Source organism: Emydura macquarii, unplaced genomic scaffold (genome assembly GCF_026122565.2).
Source record: "Emydura macquarii macquarii isolate MOO-44397 ecotype Brisbane River unplaced genomic scaffold, CSIRO-AGI_Emac_v2 contig_2205, whole genome shotgun sequence".
NCBI lineage: Eukaryota > Metazoa > Chordata > Testudines > Chelidae > Emydura > Emydura macquarii.
In genome coordinates this window covers 10668241-10686434 of record NW_027132342.1, presented here as the reverse complement: position 1 = coordinate 10686434, position 18194 = coordinate 10668241, and the positions used below count along the sequence as shown (strand labels likewise).

The 18194-nt window shown below is 41.3% G+C and overlaps 1 long non-coding RNA gene across 1 annotated transcript in view; it reads right to left on the bottom strand.

Annotated features, from left to right (window-relative positions):
- Positions 1–1089: 1089 nt before the first annotated feature.
- LOC137160428 (uncharacterized) overlaps positions 1090–18194 on the bottom strand; it is a 63363-nt gene continuing 46258 nt past the window's right edge. Inside the window, exons 2-3 of the long non-coding RNA XR_010921876.1 lie at positions 6957–7060; positions 1090–1172 (exon numbers count right to left, since the gene is read on the bottom strand). This is a non-coding gene — a long non-coding RNA (uncharacterized lncRNA). The remainder of the gene's footprint in view (positions 1173–6956; positions 7061–18194) is intronic.

The following is an 18194-nucleotide window of genomic DNA, read 5'->3' as shown; positions in this document are numbered from 1 at the left end:
GTTGATTGACTAAATTTAATAGAATAAGACCAACCATGTCAAAGCATCATTGATAACAAGCATCTAACTTTTCATTGACCCTGAAGTGACAGAATCCTTCCAAATGCAAACTGCAAAAAATTGGTCACAGCAAATTGGAACTGTTAGTTTTATGCCAATGAAAATATCTACTGAGACAGACATCGTAATACAGTGTTTGGCTGTTTGAGTGGACTATCATTAGAGAGTCCTGTTCAAGGGGATTTCTGAAAAATTTCCATCAGATCACACATACCTAGTGGGAAAATAAGATTAACCTCTTAAACACCAGTGTCAGATTCTCTCAGTTCAGGTCATGGTCTCAATGAGTCATACAATGCTCATTGCCAAGAAAATAGACTTTTCTTTATCTATTAACTAATTTAACTACATAAGAATGGCCATATTGGGTCAGAACAATGGTGTGTCTAGTCCAGTATCCTGTCTTCCGACAATGGCCAGTGCTTCTGGCAGCCAGAGGTTAAGGGACACCCAGAGCTTGGGGCTGCATCCTGACTATCTTGGTTAATAGCCATGAATGGACCTATCCTCCATGAACTTAGCTAATTATTTTTGAACCCAGTTATATTTTTGGCCTTCACAATATCCTCTGGCTAGGAGTTCCACAGGTTGACTGTGCATTGTGTGCAGAAGTATTTTCTTATATTAATTTTAAACCTGCTGCCTATTAACTTAATTGGGTAACCTCTGGTGCTTGTGTTATATGAAGGGGGTAAATAACACTTCTTTATTCACCTTCTCCACATCAGTCATGATTTTATAGACTTCTCTCATATCTCCCCTTAGTGATCTCTTTTCTAAGCTGAACAGTGTCTTTAATTTCTCTTCATATGGAAGCTGTTTCATATCCCTCAACATTTTTGTTGCCTTTCTATATAATTTTTCTAATTCTAATATCTTTTATGAGATGGGGAGACCAGAACTGCACATTTTATGATGGTTATTTTCACATGCAACAACAACAAAAAGCTTTATACATCCCTGTGTTGTAAAATTACCATCTCTTTGCAAAAGTCCATGAAATGTTTTTCTCGTATTTAGTTTTTAAATAACTTGTTTATTTGTGCATGATGATTTGAATCAATTCCTGGAGCCTGGGACCCATGAGCAACTCCAAAGTAACCAGCCAGCTTCTGCACATGTGGGATAAAGCAAAAAACATAGCAGACACTGCTTAGTTTCAGGATTCAAAGAGCTGGTTCTAAACAGAAATAATGGCCAATGCTTCAAAACCAGATGCTTAAGTTAGGTTCCTAAATCCTTCTTTAGGCATTTACACAGATGGTCTGATTTTGGAGAATGCTGAACACTATACATTTTAATCAGAGAAAATACTTTAACTTACCTGCCTTTTTAAGGGACCGATTGTCCTCAGTATTATGGTCAATCAGTAAGCAAAGACTTGGCAGCAGTACAGCCAGGGCAATGGGATGGGAATCTATTCCCAGTTTAGCCACTAATCTGCTGGGTGACCTTGGGCAAGACACTTCATCTCTGTGTGCCTCTGTTTTCCTGTCGTCCTTTTGTCTGTCCTGTCTACTTAACACTGTAAACACTTCAGAGCATTGTTTGTGCAGTGTCTACAACAATGGGATGCCAGTCTTGGCTGGGTCCTCTAAGTGCTACAGTAATGCAAATAAATAATACAGAGCCCTTTTACCTTATACATTAGAACATTAAGCGTTTTTCAGCGTATCAGCTGTCATTAAGAGTGTTTGTTCCCACATGAATGAACCTCCACTTGTTCTGTGGAAACATAGCATATGCTTCACCCTGAGCACATAGCACTTCCCACATTTCTGGTACCACATTCAAATCAACTACTATGAAATTAAGATCTTATTCCCTCCTCCACCAGCCGGATATATGACCTCTAGGTTCATTATTTATATTTATTATTTGTATTTCAGTGGCACTTAAAGGCCCCAGCTGGGATTGTAAGAGTCTGAATAGACAAAACAAAGGGTGGAAGAAAATATGTATTATTATTCCTATTGTACAAGTGAGATATTGAGGCACAGGAAAATTAAGTGACTTGCCCAAGATCTGTGGCAGATCTGAAAATGAAACCCACATCTTCTGAGCCTCACTCTAGTGCTCTATCACAAAACCAACCTTCCTCATTCTATACACTCACTAAACTCTCATCATATGTATATTCCTGGTGTAATTCCCACTGATGACAATGCCAAGTCTGTGTACAGGTTTCCAAGATTGGGCCCATAGCCAGTTTTTGGGCAATTCATCCCACACTGAAAGGGACTCTTCTGTTTAGTGGCCTAAGTGAAATGACATTGCACAATACAATTTCCCAGAGTCAGGAAAAAAAAGCAGACAATAAGCAGTATCTTTGGGAGCTGTTTAAATACAGAGGTTAAGGAGGAAGAATAGGCAGGGAGGCAAATCCTTCTCCTTCTGAGCTGGTTTTAGATATGTGGCATGACAAATTATATTTAGACCATTTTTTCCTTATATAATTAAAAACAAAACCACACAAACTGAATGTTAAAACTTCTAATTTGCCACAGACAAACTCCTCAATGAGAACAAATATACTTAATGTCGCTGAAGCCATTTGGTTCTGAAATGATGAATACTTGAAAATCATGTACAATACATGATTTTCCTTAACCTTTACCAACATATCAAGTGCAATTCTGTGAATATTCACAAGGATTCATACTGATCATTCTAGCTACTTGTAAATGTTCTGAATGATATAAGGCAAATTGATAGAACTTCTGTATATTTTGGGGATTTTATTAATGCTGGGAACTCATTGATACCATAAATGTACAAGTGCACAATGGTTGAATAAAATGCAGGAATTAGTGTATGGTAGTTGTAAATGATACCATCTGCATTCCCACAAAAAGGTAATATTAGTAGCTTGACACAGCCTAGTTTTAAGAAATAAGCAGTTTTTGAATTTATTATTATTATTACATTGCCATACAAAACTGGGAATCAACTGTGACATAATGTTCAACGAATTAAATAAAATATAATGTTTAATTGTGACAGAATATACTCATGTTCAAACCCTATACTCTGTTGTAATAATCTTTGTACAAAGTATGCCTTGTAAGGTGTCATTTAAAAACCTCATAATTTGCTTGTCAGTATTGTCCTGATAAAATACGTGTTGCAATATTGTATATGAAATTGTGAGCTTTCCCTGTGTTATGTTCCAAACCCCACAACTGAGGTTGAAAAACAGGTCTCTTTTAAACAAAGGAATGGGTGCTCTGCTTAATTTGCATTTAAGCAGTGAACAGAGTCATGAAGCAAGAAGGGAAACAAAGGAAACTCTAACAGGTGAGGAAAAAGCAGCAAGGAACATCCTTCCACATAAACTTTTAATCTCCTGGTGACCGGCTGGAAATGCTTTTCAAGAGGGGGACTAAAACCATAAAAAGGAGGGACAAACACACCAATGCATTTCCCACTCCCTCTCTCTGCCCATCACAGTCACTGCATCTGAAGCAACAAAGGAAGCCTTCGTTGGACTCTGGGAGAAGGGGTTCTGACCTACAGGGCTTGGTCAGTAGGACTGCTGGAAGCATATGATGAGAAACTTTGCTTGAATCTAATATAGTTTGTTAAGTTTGGTATAGTAAATGTCTTATCTTTATTTTTCTTTTAACCATTTCTGATCTTTATGCCTCATAACTTGTACTCACTTAAAATCTCTCTCACTGTAGTTAATAACCTTGCTAAAAGAGGCAACAGAATGACACTTTATCCATATTTAAAGGTGTAAAAGATTGATTTTTATATGTTGATAATTTATATGTGATAGAGAGTAGAAATAAAATGAGGGAATTACAAAAGAGTTTTGTCTCTTTAAAGGTTGACAACGAGCAGGCTCCAGGTTGACAATTCAGCCAGGATAATTAGTGTGCTAAATTAGGATAGCCCCAAGAAGAGATGCTCCATCGTCTGGTGAGTGCTTAACTGGAAATAAGGGATGCATGTCAGTGTCTCTTTGTACTTTGTGTAGCCATTGTCACTGATGCAAACTGATGAAAGTGATTGCAAAATGCTATTTAATCAGAATGAAGATTTGGTGAATTGGGTCCAAGATATGAAGGAGGAACTGGAAGTCAAATATTGTCTAGATACAACTTTAAAAGGATGTTTAGAGTAGTAACAGTGGTACAGGAAAACAAACCAAACCAATACTCAGAAAATCATGTCCAAAGCAACTAATACAATCCTGAGAGGATTTGGAACACACATAATGGACATTTAACAAGATACTGGCATCTTCTTCTTTGAAGGCGCATCTAGGTAAATATTTTTGTAGATAAGTTATGGGAACAAAGGGAGATCATAGTATCATGAAAGGAACAACTGAGAGATCTGAGATAGAAATGGGAGAGGAAGGATGTCACAGGACACCTGAGATCAGAGGTCAAATCCCTGAGTTCTCATCTACATTCCAATTACAGCCATATTAGGGAATCCAGTTACAACATGGCTGTTTCCTAATGTTGTTAGAACACAGTTTTGTTTTCTGTGAGGGTTACATGTAACATGGTTCCCTTGACATGTTCATAACATGATTTAATCTGGTCCACATGCTTTAATCTGGTCACAACATAGTTAGGCCACAGTTGTATTGTAACCAGTTCTCTTACATAGCTTGTAATAAGGAACCTAACGTGGCAACATGGAAATAATGCAAGGGGTGGAAAAGAACAGCCCTGGAAAGAGACTAGGAAAAGCACAATGAGTGGCAGTAGAAACTTCCCTACGTTTCCTCATCTCTGAATTAGAAGGGCTGGCTATAACCTTTGGCTTTTCTCCTGAGACGGTCAACAAGATTTATTCTGGTATTTTGAGTTTTTAGATTAATATTTGTCATGAGACAAATTGTGAGAGTCTATTTTGTGGTGTTTTAACTAGAAGTTGGAGTGAGATCCATGTAGCTAAAATTAAAATGGTAAAGATGTGAATGAACACCAGATTAGATGGGCCTTATAGCTTATCACTACTCTCTTCTCTCAAGTTATTCAGCACCTCCCCAATTGTACAAATTTATCTGATTCCCATATATATTATTTTCTTATTGATTTTTTTTAGTTCTAATAAAAATCTAATAACCTTCCACTAAAGCCCACCTGAAATTTTTTTTGTTTCCCTCTGCAAATTCCCTTTAAAACAAATGGATTACATGCACATTCATGCTGTAAATTCTGCCGCAGCTTATTAACTGCTTGATCCAGTAAGGTCAGATAAATTTAAGTGAACCTCAATTACATAATCTAGTGTAAAGTTATGTAGTCTAGTTGAGAAGCAATGGGGAGCTCAGAAGTTCAAGAGGCTTAAAACAAGTTGACAAAATTTAGCTAAACTCAATTAACTCCAAAATAGGCAATAGAAGTCCCTTTTAAAGCCAGAAACATAATCTCTATCTTGTTCAGTTGCTGAACCCTTCAATCCATAGCAGAAAACAAATATATGGGTTCCTTGGTCCTGATGGTTTGAGAAGAGATTGTTCATATCCAAATGACTGGCACATTTTCCTGAGGTGATCTAACGTAGTATTAGGGTTATCTAGCATTCTAGCCATCTGAAAAGACTAGCCTATTATAGCATAAAACAGCAGTCAAAGTTTAGAGTCTAGCACTCCACTGAGACCTTTATGTTCTCATATACTGGTCGTTTCATAACAGTCTCATCCTGCAAATAGTTTGGCTTCAAGGTCACTTGTATTCTTTGTGTTGTGTTTGCTTTGTTTGCTTCTAATCTTCCTATGGTCATACCAGAAAGGGGAAAAAACAGGAAGGGGTACAGTTTTTAACATTCTTATTAAACTAGAATGGAATATTTGTAGATCAATTTCTTCTAAATATTACCTGGAAGTAGATCTACACACTAGTGGTAAGTGCACTCTTGCTGTCGTGGACTTAAAACAGACATTACAGAAACTCGCACATTATTTTGATAGTGGGAAAACAATATGGTATATGATATTCATGCCAGGAAGATGTATAATGCCTCCGTTTTGAACAAATATTTCCAGATCAACTGGTAAGTATATTTCAGATAATAGGATACATTTTTTTCTAAAAATGTCATATAAAGAATATCGTCATATTAGTAGGAGAGCTTGGCCCAAATTACAACATTAAGGTTGAAACAGATTTTACAAGGAAGCTAAACTTTACAAAAGTTTGTGTTATTTGGATTTAGTATCCTTCCTGTTTTTGCCCATTATTATGGAGAGATTACAGTTCCACAGTTAAGCTTGATGTGAATTTTGCATTTAAATCAGAGATACAACCTTTTTATTATTATGTAGGAAGAATGCAGCATATCTTGTCTAAAATTACAGCACTTGTTCTGTGAGTATAGAACGAATTTTCTGAGAATTTAGAAACAAATTGGTTAATTTAGGAGTTAAAATTAAGGAAAGCATCATTTAAGAAATTTAGCAGCCTGTGTTAGACCTTTTGTTGATCTGAATGGAATAAAACAAGCTATCATGTAGCTAAAACTCAGTGAAATCTCATGCACGGGCTACATTTGAAGATTTCAGTTTTTAGGACTAATGGTAAGTTTTTGCTGTTAGTCTTCATAATTGGAAGTTTATTCTTCAGCATGGCTGACAAATAATGATCTACTACTCAGAATTTCACAAAGAACTATCCTCTTTCACAATGACTGCTGTCTACTATTGTTCTCAATGGAGACCACGATCACTCGCAGTTAAGACGACCTATTTTAAAATGGCCAGAGTCTCCCTTTATGCTACAGAGACCTTTGGTAGAGATGCCATACTTCCTGTACGTGCTTCATCTACTCTTTGGTTTCCTGAGACACACTTCCTGCTGGGGGCAGAAATAAAAAAACCCCAGGACAGGGCAGTTGCAGGCTACAGCTATACAGAGCATTAGAAAGTTTGTTACCTCATTTCTGTACATAGTTCGGTTAATAATAAAGGATATATCTTGATACTGGTCTGCTCATCAGTAAGATGCTACATGGTACCAGGAGTGGAAGGCACAGCATGCTGAAAGACATAGTAAGAGGTAATATTGAAATGGCTGCTATTGAGCCTGTGTAACTGTATGTAACTCTCCCCACCAGCACCAAGAACCTGGGGAAATACTAAGTATGCCTGGAAACAGTACAGACAACAATTTGAAGTGTATATGAAAGCCACTGGGGCAAATAAACTGGAGGATGAGCAAAAGACTGCTCTACTTTTTTATTAGTAGCAGCACAGAAGTCATAAATGTCTACAATGCATTCTATGCAGATGGAAGGGGTGGGCAGGAGAGAGGGGAAATTTTTGCAGAAATAAAGAAAATGTCTGAGGATTGTTGTATCCTTAGAAAAAGTGTTACTAATGTGAGATACTCGTTCAGGATGAGAACACAGAGTAAAGGGGAAAATAATAGAGGAGTTGTTACAGACTTAAAACTAAATAGTCAATCTGGTGAATATGGAATATTAACAGACTCATTAAAAACTAGATTGTTCTAGGGTGTAACAACAAAAAAGTCTATGAAAGATTACTAAGGGAGATGGATCTGACAATAGAAAGGATGTTATGTATATGCCAAGCTGTACAACACACAGAAACACAAATAAAAAGTCTAGAGAAAGACACAGAGCTCATGACTGTGAGCACCTTACATAAACCAGAAAGGGAAAGTTCCCAGAAATTAAATTGACAACTGACAGAGACATGTAAAGTAGGAAACAATGACATTGATATGGCAACCAGCATGATCATAGGAAACACCCAGCCTTCAGGCAAATATGTAGAAACTGTAACAAACACAACCATTATGCTAAAATGTGCAGAGGAAGCAGGAATGTGCAGTTAAAAGCATGTTAAGGTGTGTATCCTGGGCTTTCTCCTCACAGCACATTCTGTGGTATCTAAGTGCCTAGCAGTAGAGAACAGATTTCTTAGTGTATTTGGGGTGGTTACTAGATTTGTGAAGTTAAGTGCAGTGATCCATGAGTTTCTTGTACATACGGATCAACAAACTTAAAACCTCCTTCATCAAAGAAGGACACTCCACCAGAGAACTAGATCACATCATGGAACGAGCCACCCCGAAACACCTATGAGAACCTGCTTCAATATAGAACCTCCCAACCTTCTGTGTGACCACACACTCCCTGTTGTCACTTACCACCCCATGCAGGGTATCATTAAACAATTACAACCCATACTCAACCAAGACAACATCCTGAAAGAATTCTTCCCTGAAGTTCTGTTTCTGGCCTTCAAACAACCCACCAACTTTGCCAAGCTCATCATCAGAAGCAAACTCCCCAAAGACCAGGACCCACCAACTGAAAGTTGCATCAGATCCTGCCATAACAGATGCAAAACATGCAGACATAGCTCCATTGCTATGATGATCAATAACCTCCACAGCACACCTTCCAAGATCCACAGGTCCTATACACCTTTATCACACCATGTGGTTTACCTCATCCAGGGTACTAGTTGCCCCAGTAACTATTATGTGGGTGAAACCAGACAATCACCGTTCTCTCCCATGAACTCACAGAGAAAAATGATAAAAGACAAAAAAAACCCACCATCTCATGCATGGGCAAACACTTTTCACAAAACCATACCTGGCCTCTCAGTCCTCGTCCTAAAGGTAAACCTGCACAACTCCTTCAAAAGATGAGTCTGGGAGCATAAAGACATAATTTTGCTAAACACTAAAAATCATGGCCTTAATAAAGATACTGATTTATGACTTATTACAACAATCTGGAACCCACTAAACCCCCCTTTTTGTCCTATGATTGCAGAGGGGTTAATGGGACACTTCACCTTGTATGTTTTCTTATGTATTAACCACTTACACTAAACAATCTGTTCCACCTTGTATTTAGCTGTGATACTGTGGGTATGTCTACACTCCAGTGTAAGCCCAGGGTTAGTGGGACTTGATTCAGCTGACCCTGGGTTAGAGAACCCAGGGCTTGAGCATCTACACTGATTGTTAACCCTATGTTAAGAATTTTCTAACCTAGGCTTGAACCTGGTGGTCTGGTATCCACACTAAGCATGCAGACCCAGTCAAAGCATTTTGACCGTGGTGCACTGTTGGAAAACTTGACTGTCTACATTGCACTTTATAAGAAGTTTGAACAGCTTGCCAATACATCTGACCATGCAGTCATTTTGGTCTGCGTGCTTCCAGCAACTGGAGCCAACAATGTGGAAAAGATACCATTTGAAGAACTTCTCTTGCTTGCGCTTTCATTCCTATGCCAGGAAACAGGCAATGCTTCTGTGAGTTGCTGTTGGACATTTCAACAGCATTTTCTGTCCCACTGAAGGCACCTGACAGAGCTTATAATGGAGTATGAGGAGGTGGAAGCGGCAGAGGAGTACCCAGGCATGGCAGACTTGAAGTGGCTGATGCTGCTCATGACACTCAGAAGTCATGATCATGACTTCTGATGCCCCCTATTTAGACTGGTACTCCTGGCACAGGGCCAGAAGCACAGACTGGTGGGATCACATCATCATACAGACCTGGGATGACCAGCAGTGGATCTAGAACTTTCACATGAAGAAAGCTCCAATTTGAGAGCTTTGTGAGCAGCTTGCCCCAACCCTCTGGTGTAAAGATACACACGAGGGTGCCCTTGCCGGTTCAGAAGCAGGTTGCTATAACATTCGGGAAGCTGGCTTCCCCAGACTGCTACAGGTCTCATACTATTGGACTCATGTGCCCATAGTCTGCCCTCTTCAACAAGTACAGGAGTAGATAAACCGCAAAGGGTACTGCTCCATTGTCATGCAGGCCCTTGTGCATCACAGAGGCTGATTTATCAATGGGTTGCACTGAGAAAGTTCATGATATCAAGGTTTTTCACTGACTGGGAATCTATGTTCCTGGACAGGCTGGGACACTATTCCCACCAAATAACATTGTCATAAATAGAGTTACTGTCCTCACCATTATTCTGGGGCCCCGCATATCCCCTTTTGCCTTGGCTTATGAAACCATACCATGATTTAAGAGGTCCTGGCAAAGGAGGGTTTAATTACACTCTCAGCAGGTGTAGAATGGGGGTTGAATGTGCTTTTGGCAGACTGAAATCCTGTTGGAGATGTCTACAGACCTGTTCGGATGCCAGAGTCATCAGTGCCATCTGCATTACTGTGGCTTCTTGTGCTCTTCCCAATCTTTGTGAAGGCAGAGGTGAGCCATTTCCCGCAGAATGAACCTATGACAATGAGGGGCCACTGAATCAGTTTCCTCAGCCAGAAAGTGAGCTACACATCAGCCGGACCTGGAAGTGCCTGGGCAACAGAAGTCAGGGATGCTTTGTGCCCTTGCATTATGGACTTCCATGGCTCAATGGAAGAGGGCAAATAGACCCTTTAAGAATTTACTTGTGTGGGTGGAGTCATTGATTGTGAAGGGTTTCAGTGCTTATGGGGGAGTGGGATGTTGATTGCCATGCAATGTACTTAGGAATGAAGTGACCACTTATGAAATGGGAGTGGGGGGTAGGAGAAGAGGGTGATGCACAGTATGGATTGATGTAAATAATAGTTTAGAAGAATGGTGTTCACATACTAATTCCCAATTGTCTCTGATCTTGTGTTTACCTTTTTTATTTGACATTGTATGTATACAACGTTGTATTGTATGATATGATGCAGTGATAGCAATACATTTTCTTGGTGAAATATAAAGCTTTATTTATAAAAAAAAGTACTAGAAAAATACAACATGGACCCATTGCCAGGCAGGCCAGCTGCCATTACCACACTGACACACCAGTAACAACAGAACCCTAGAGAATTTTTTTTTAAAAGGTGCATGAACAAATGTAAACAGTGAAACCATGTTCATGACAGAAATCCCTGACATTGTGCTAGGGTAGGGGGGAATGGAGGCATCCACTGGGGAGAGGTTCAATATGGAGGGCTGCATGGGGCACAGTTGCTGTGACCAGAAAAGCTAATGTGATCCTTGAATGCATAAACAGGGGAACCTTGAGACGGAATAGAGAGGTTATTTTACCTCTGTTTTTGGCATTAGTACAACAGCCGCTGGAATATTGTGTCCAATTCTAATGCCCACAATCCAAGAAAGATTGGAGATAAATTGGAGAAAGTTCAGAGAAAAGCCATGAGAATGACTAAAGGATTAGAAAACATGCCTATAGTGATAGACTAAAAGAGTGCAATCTATTTAGCTTAACAAAGAGAATGTTAAGGAATGCCGTGATTACAATGCAAAAGTATCTACGGAGAAAATATTTAATAATGGGCTCTTCAATCTAGTGGAGAAAAGTATAATGTGATCCACTGGCCGCAAGTTGAAGCTAGACAAATTCAGACTGGAAATAAATTTTTGACAGTCAGGGTAATTAACTATTGGAACTGTAAGCCAGGTCTGAGTGTCGGAGTAAAGGGGGGCACATTATTTGCATGGGCTTTGTATCTGCATGAGTACAATTAAGTACTTAGCATAATTTACCTAGGTGCGGAGCATAATGGGAAATGGTTAGCAGGGCTGGGTTTGGGTTACAAACCACTTTTGTGTTAACTGCTGGGGTAATGAAATGTTGTCCTTCAATTGTATGAACAGATGTCAGCAAAACTGTGCTTAGTCTGTTATGATAGAACACTTCACCCTAAACTAGGCAGAGCTCCCCAAGGGTAGCAGGCCGATGTTTCAGCCTGGAAAAGGGGGAGGTAGAGGAGTCTCCTATGGGGATTGTAGGGGCCAAGTGAAAGGGCTGCCCCAGGCAGGGAGTGACTCTCACCTCCCATTGTTAAAAGGTAGACTTAATGACTCACCTTGGAGTCTTTTGTCTTTTGAAAGCAGGGACATTTCCTGTATGACAGCAGAAGGTTTACCTAAGAGCTGAAATCATTAGGAGCTGAACTTTGCCTGACCACCAACAGAACTGAGTGAGCAACAGGCAACTCTGGTGGGAGGCTAGCACAGTCGGTGCCAGCCCAGTCAACAAGGGCCGGGTTCTCTATCTAGGGGTCCCTCTCAATGATACAACACCAAACTGGCTCGAGCCCCCACCCAGTCACCTGGGAAATTACACACTATCCCCTGGGCGCCCTCCAAAGGGCAATACTTCCCCTCTTGCAAGCACAGAGTCTGAGTGTAGAAAGAAACCTTTTAATAGCAAAACAGAGATAACACCGCACTGGTTTGGGAAACAGTGCAAACAGAGTTCATGAACTCAATGAGCCCAAACCCATCCCAGAGTACAGGGCGTGTCCTGCACCTCTCCCTTCCTTCTTGCCCCTGTACTGACTGTCGTAGTTGCAATATCCACCTCTCAGGTGTGGCTCCGCCCCGTATGCCACACCAGTCCAACACAGGCCTGTCCAGGCCCCCTCTGCTGCCGTCTCCTATTGCCTGTGGGCCTCACTGAGTCCCCCACTGTTGGCAACGACCACGCCGATCTCCCACCGACTGCAGGCACCAACCGCACCTGGCTCCTGCTGCCGGCCGCCCTGGGCTGGCACCGACTGTGCCGGCCCCTCCGCCGGCCGCCCTGGGCTGGCACCGATTGTGCTAGCCTCCCACCAGAGTTGCCTGTTGCCCACTCAGTTCTGTTGGTGGTCAGGCAAAGTTCAGCTCTTAGTGATTTCAGCTCCTAATGATTTCAGCTCTTAGGTAAACCTTCTGCTGTCATACAGGAAATGTCCCTGCTTTCAAGAGACAAAAGACTCCAAGGTGAGTCATTAAGTCTACCTTTTAACAATGGGAGGTGAGAGTCACTCCCTGCCTGGGGCAGCCCTTTCACTTGGCCCCTGCAATCCCAATAGGAGACTCCTCTACCTCCCCCTTTTCCAGGCTGAAACATCGGCCTGCCACCCTTGGGGAGCTCTGCCTAGTTTAGGGTGAAGTGTTCTATCATAACAGACTAAGCACAGTTTTGCTGACATCTGTTCATACAATTGAAGGACAACATTTCATTACCCCAGCAGTTAACACAAAAGTGGTTTGTAACCCAAACCCAGCCCTGCTAACCATTTCCCATTATGCTCCGCACCTAGGTAAATTATGCTAAGTACTTAATTGTACTCATGCAGATACAAAGCCCATGCAAATAATGTGCCCCCCTTTACTCCGACACTCAGACCTGGCTTACAGAACAATTTACCAAGGTCCATGATGAATTCTCCATCAATGCCAATTTTTAAATCAAGATTGAATATTTTTCTCTAAGATCTGCTCTAGGAATTATTTTGGGGAAGTTCTATGACCTGTGTAATACACAAGATCAGATTAGAATGATTAGAGGATCACAATGGTTCCTTTTGAGTTGATATCTATGAATTGCCACAAGGTTACCAAATGGGCATGGATGCCAGAGCATGAAAGAGTTCAATTATTTAAAGCACATTTTGACATCAGCTCCAGTGCTACTGTTCAACCCACTAAAAGATATCAGAATCTCCACAGATGCCCTGAAAGGAGAGCTGGGAGCAGTACCATTACAGTGTCATGGAACTAATTTGTTGCCAATCTCATATGCATCTAGGTTTATGACAGCTGCAGAGAAGATGTACGCACAAATTGAAAAAGAGATACTAGGTCTGGAATATGAACAAAATTTTACAACTTTCTTTCTTTCAAAGCAGAAACTGATTACAATCCATTGATGCACAAAAGGGAATAAAAGAAGCATCAGCAAGGATGTAGTGATTATTTTTGAAAATATAAAATTGATTTCTGAAGAAGGATGATTCCAACCTGGATGCCACTTAGCAATGGCAGACACACTCTCAAGAACATATGTTCCTTCTGACAATACACAGCCTGATGATCTGGCACAAGCAGTAAATATACATGTGAACATGACAAGTGTCTCATATTGTATCTCCAGGCATATGGGATGAACTAGAGACAGAAATAGCTAGAGATGAGATGCTATCAGCAGTGAAACAAGCGATAAGTAAAGAAAAGAAAAAAAAAATCAAACACTTCCCACCTGCATATTCTCACTATATATATATATATAAATAAAAATTTCAGTGATCTCATAAGTGCTTTTTAAAGGGGATACAAATTGTGGTCCCCACAGTGATGAGAAGGACAATACCGAAATAAATAAATAAAAGGCCCTGGGAAATGACCAAATCAAAGAAGAGCTAGAAAAGCTGTATTCTGACCACAGATGAATAGTGAAAAAAATAATGAATAGGTGTGGTAGGTGTCAGAAGTAGAGAGATTTCCAGCAGAAAGAACCAATGATGCCACAAAACCAACTAGCAATTCCATGGGACAAAATCACAATAGACATGTTTAACTGGGGAAGACACAATCAGCTGGTTAGAATGGACTCTGGGAAAGGCAGTAAGGTCCAGAAGAGAACAAACTTTGGCTGCTGAGTGGAGAGTCCCTGAGCTGCAATCAGAAGTAGTCATACCTGAAGATACCACAGCAGCCACAATTGTAGGGCACATTAAATCTGCATTTGCATGTCATGGAATTCCAAGAACAGAGGACTACAGCTCCAGAAAAGGGAGTTCCTGAACTTTTCTAAAATGTACAACTTTCATCATGAGAGATCCCAGATATTCTCAAACCAATGGATCAGCTGAATGTGGAGTATGTATAGTGAAGAACTTGTTCAAAAAAGTAATGGATGGAAGAGACAATCCATATTTATCACAACTCAGTGTGGAAAGTCACCTGATGAACTCCTCTATAACAGATGTATAAATACTCGAAAACCAAATATGGGACAAAACCAAAGGATTGCTCAGGAGTCTGTGATAGTGAGGAACAGAGTAGGAAAGTACAGTCAGGCAAAATATTAAAATAAAGGAGCAAGTCCTTTCCATAGCTAAAAAGCAAAGACTCAATGAGAATTTGTGCACCCAGCCAGACAAGGTTACAATTATCAAAGAAGAGTCACCTTGTCCTTGCTTATATTCACTGATCGCAGACAAAGGCAAAATGTTACAAAAGGAACGTGTAAGCATCTGCTCATGATACCTGACAATTCAGCCGAAATATGTGAAATGAGAGAAGACATTCAAGTGGAAAACAATTCACAAACTGACCTTGTTATTGACCAAGACTGACCAGCCTGTTATAGACAAGGAGTTGCCTAAGAAGGGTTTGTAATACAGAGATTGGGAAGACTGCTGAAGCATCCTAAGAGACTGACCAAGATATGTTAGTGTTGCGTTATAACCTGAAGGGTTATTGTCAGTTGTATTTGTTATAGTTTGTTAGTTTCATTTAATAATGTTTAATTCATTTAAGAAATTTAGAAAGGGAGCAAATAAAAGACAGATGTGCTATAGAGTAAATCATCCGGGCAGCGTAGAGATGCTACACTCCCTGTACATTCCATCACAGGAAACCAAAACCTGCATAAACACTTTCTGCTGGGGCAGAAACAAAGCAGGACCGGGCAGTCACAGGTTGCAGCTACATGGAGTACTAGAAAGTTTGCTACCTCATTTCTGTACCTAGTTCTGTTCATAATAGAGAGTTTATCTTGACAATGGTTGGCTCCTCAGCAAGATACTACAACTCTCAGGGAAGGTGATAACTCCTGACATCATATCACCAACATCTGTGGGGATGCAGACTGTTTTGAGATCTTGTCTTCCACTCAGTACTCACTAAATGTCCCGAATTATTTCTGAAATATACTATGCGAAAATGTTCAATCTACAATGAACTAGAATGCTTATGTCAGTATTTATATGATATACACCCTAGTAGAAGCTCTAATGGATGATCGGAGACAAAATAAAAGGAGTTCTGAGAAAAGCAACAAAATGTTTATGGGGTCTAGAAGGATTGATTTAAGAATAAAAGAAGTAGCTATTTACAGCATCGTTAAAAATGACTACATATTTGAAGACAAAAAGGGAGTGGAATTATTTAGGGTAGTAGTCAGGGATACTATATAACTAAGAGCAAAATTTAAAATCTAGGCTACATATCAAGAAGAATTCCTAACAGTGAGATATATTAGTCTGCTTAATATTCTTTAAAAGGAAGGATGGAAATTGTCTCATTTGGGATAGTTTAATATTAAATTACATTACATGACTAGGGAGCAGTTCCACACAGGAAAAGGACTGGTATCTCCTCCTAATTATTGGACCTTAACAGAAATCAGAAAATAGCTTGGTCAGAACTAGTTATCTGAAATTTGGCTGGAATTCAGTTGAATAGCTATTCAAAACTGGATTTAAATACTTGTGAGCCATGCCACTACCAACTCATAGAGATGTAACAAAGTTCCATACTTCCAAGAATATTAACATACAAAATATATAAATATATTAAAAAGGTGGGCAAGAGTTACTGGTATTAATATCCTAACTGTCAGTCTCTAATATAAAATGGATAATTAGCCATATTGATTTAAAAAAAAAAAAAATAACCCCAAGGATGAAAACTTGCAAGGCAATTTAATGTCTCATTAAAAATGTTTCATGTATGATGGATAGACATAGTTTTCAGGGCTCAGTAAGCTGAAAATTGTGGACTTTTGGACAACACGCCATCAAACTTTGAAACTAACTAAGCTTCCATTATCTAATATAATCTGTAAACTAACATCTCTTCTGTAAGGCGTTGGGACTTCACTCCCTGTCCGTCTGGGAGGGAGGCCATGCCCCCTTGTTACATTGCTTCTCTGGGTTTGAAGGCCCAAAGGGGGGAATTAGCATTCAAGGGGCTCCGGCCCCTCAGGCAGGGGCAGGGCCATCAAGCAATCTGTGGACTCCAGCCCCTGGGGCAGGGATAGAGTGGGCAAATAGTTGGTGGACTCTGGCCCTTCTGGCAGGGGCAGAGCAAACAAGCAGTCCATGTGTAAGGGGTCTATTAGCCCCTTACTGAAACTTAGTGGGTCTTTTTGGGTTGGCCATCTCTGGAGGAAGCAGGACCCTGGAACGGACAGCCCCCACGGCCAGTGGAGAGAGGCCAACCCAGGTCAGCCTGATTGACAGGACGGGCAGGCCAATGAGGGAGCCAGGAGGGCGGGGGGAGCCCAGCCCTCCCTGTGAGCTGGAGCTGCATGCCTGGGCAGAGCTGACCAGAGCTAAGAAAAAAGCAGTCTGCAGCTGGAAGAGGAGCACAGAAAGCTGAATGGAGCCAAGCCAAGCTGACCCGACCCACAGCAGCAGAACAGAGGGGCATCCCAGAGAGCCAAGCGCAGCTGCACCGAAGCAGAGCAAGCTGGGGCAGGAGCCATCTGGAGCTAGGTGTGTGGGGAGCAGCTGGGGAGAGCGAAGGGGACTTTGGGAGTGTGTGGCTAGTGGCAGAGCAGGGGTCTGACTCTGCATCCCTGCAGCGCAGCCAGGGCCTGGACAGTGGGCCTGCAATGTGCGACACAGACTGTGAACCCCAGAGACACTGTTTGTGGTGCCCCGTGCCAGGGGGCAGTGTTGGGTGTTTTCTTTTATCCTTTCTCCTCTTTTCTTATTTTTTGTATTTGATTTGATCGCTGTTTGTGTAATAAATTGCATTGCTTTCTATTGTATGCAATGATCAGTGGGTCAGGGAAGTGCCCAGTGCAGAGTTAGTACCCCGGAGTGGGGACACCCTAGCCCCTGCCCTAAGGGACCACGGCAAGATTGGGGGTTGAGCCTCAGGAGTCCTGGGCCCAGCCTTGTCGGGGTTACAGGCACCCCACCACACAAGAGAGTGGGAGGGGAGCCCTCAAGGTCAGGTGGGCCTCTGGGTAAAGAGAGTGGGAGCAGGGACTCAGATCCTTTTGCTAGCCAACTCTAGCAGGGTAGTGTACGAGCAAGGAAAATTCCCCACGATAGTGGGCCCATTCCCCCCCTTACACATGGCCCCAGCTAGGCAGGGAAATTAAACAGTCTAGGAGTTCCCAAGCAGGGGGAGAGCAACAACAGGCCTCTAGCCTATGATGAGATGGCAGCAACCTCAAGAGTAGGGTTGGCAGCATTGGTAGGGGTAGGGGGATCCGGCCCCATCCAACTCCACCCAGGGTCCCAGTCCAGGGTCCTCACAGAGGTGGAGTGTTCCACCACTGGTTCAGTGGGATTCCAGCTGAAACACACTGATGTGGTATCCAGCCACAGCACAATCGGACTATTGTCTGGTTCCCCTGGGCTACCTCTTACCTCCCCTCCCTGAACTACCTGGGCCTTGGGGTTGTTGTCTGTCTCC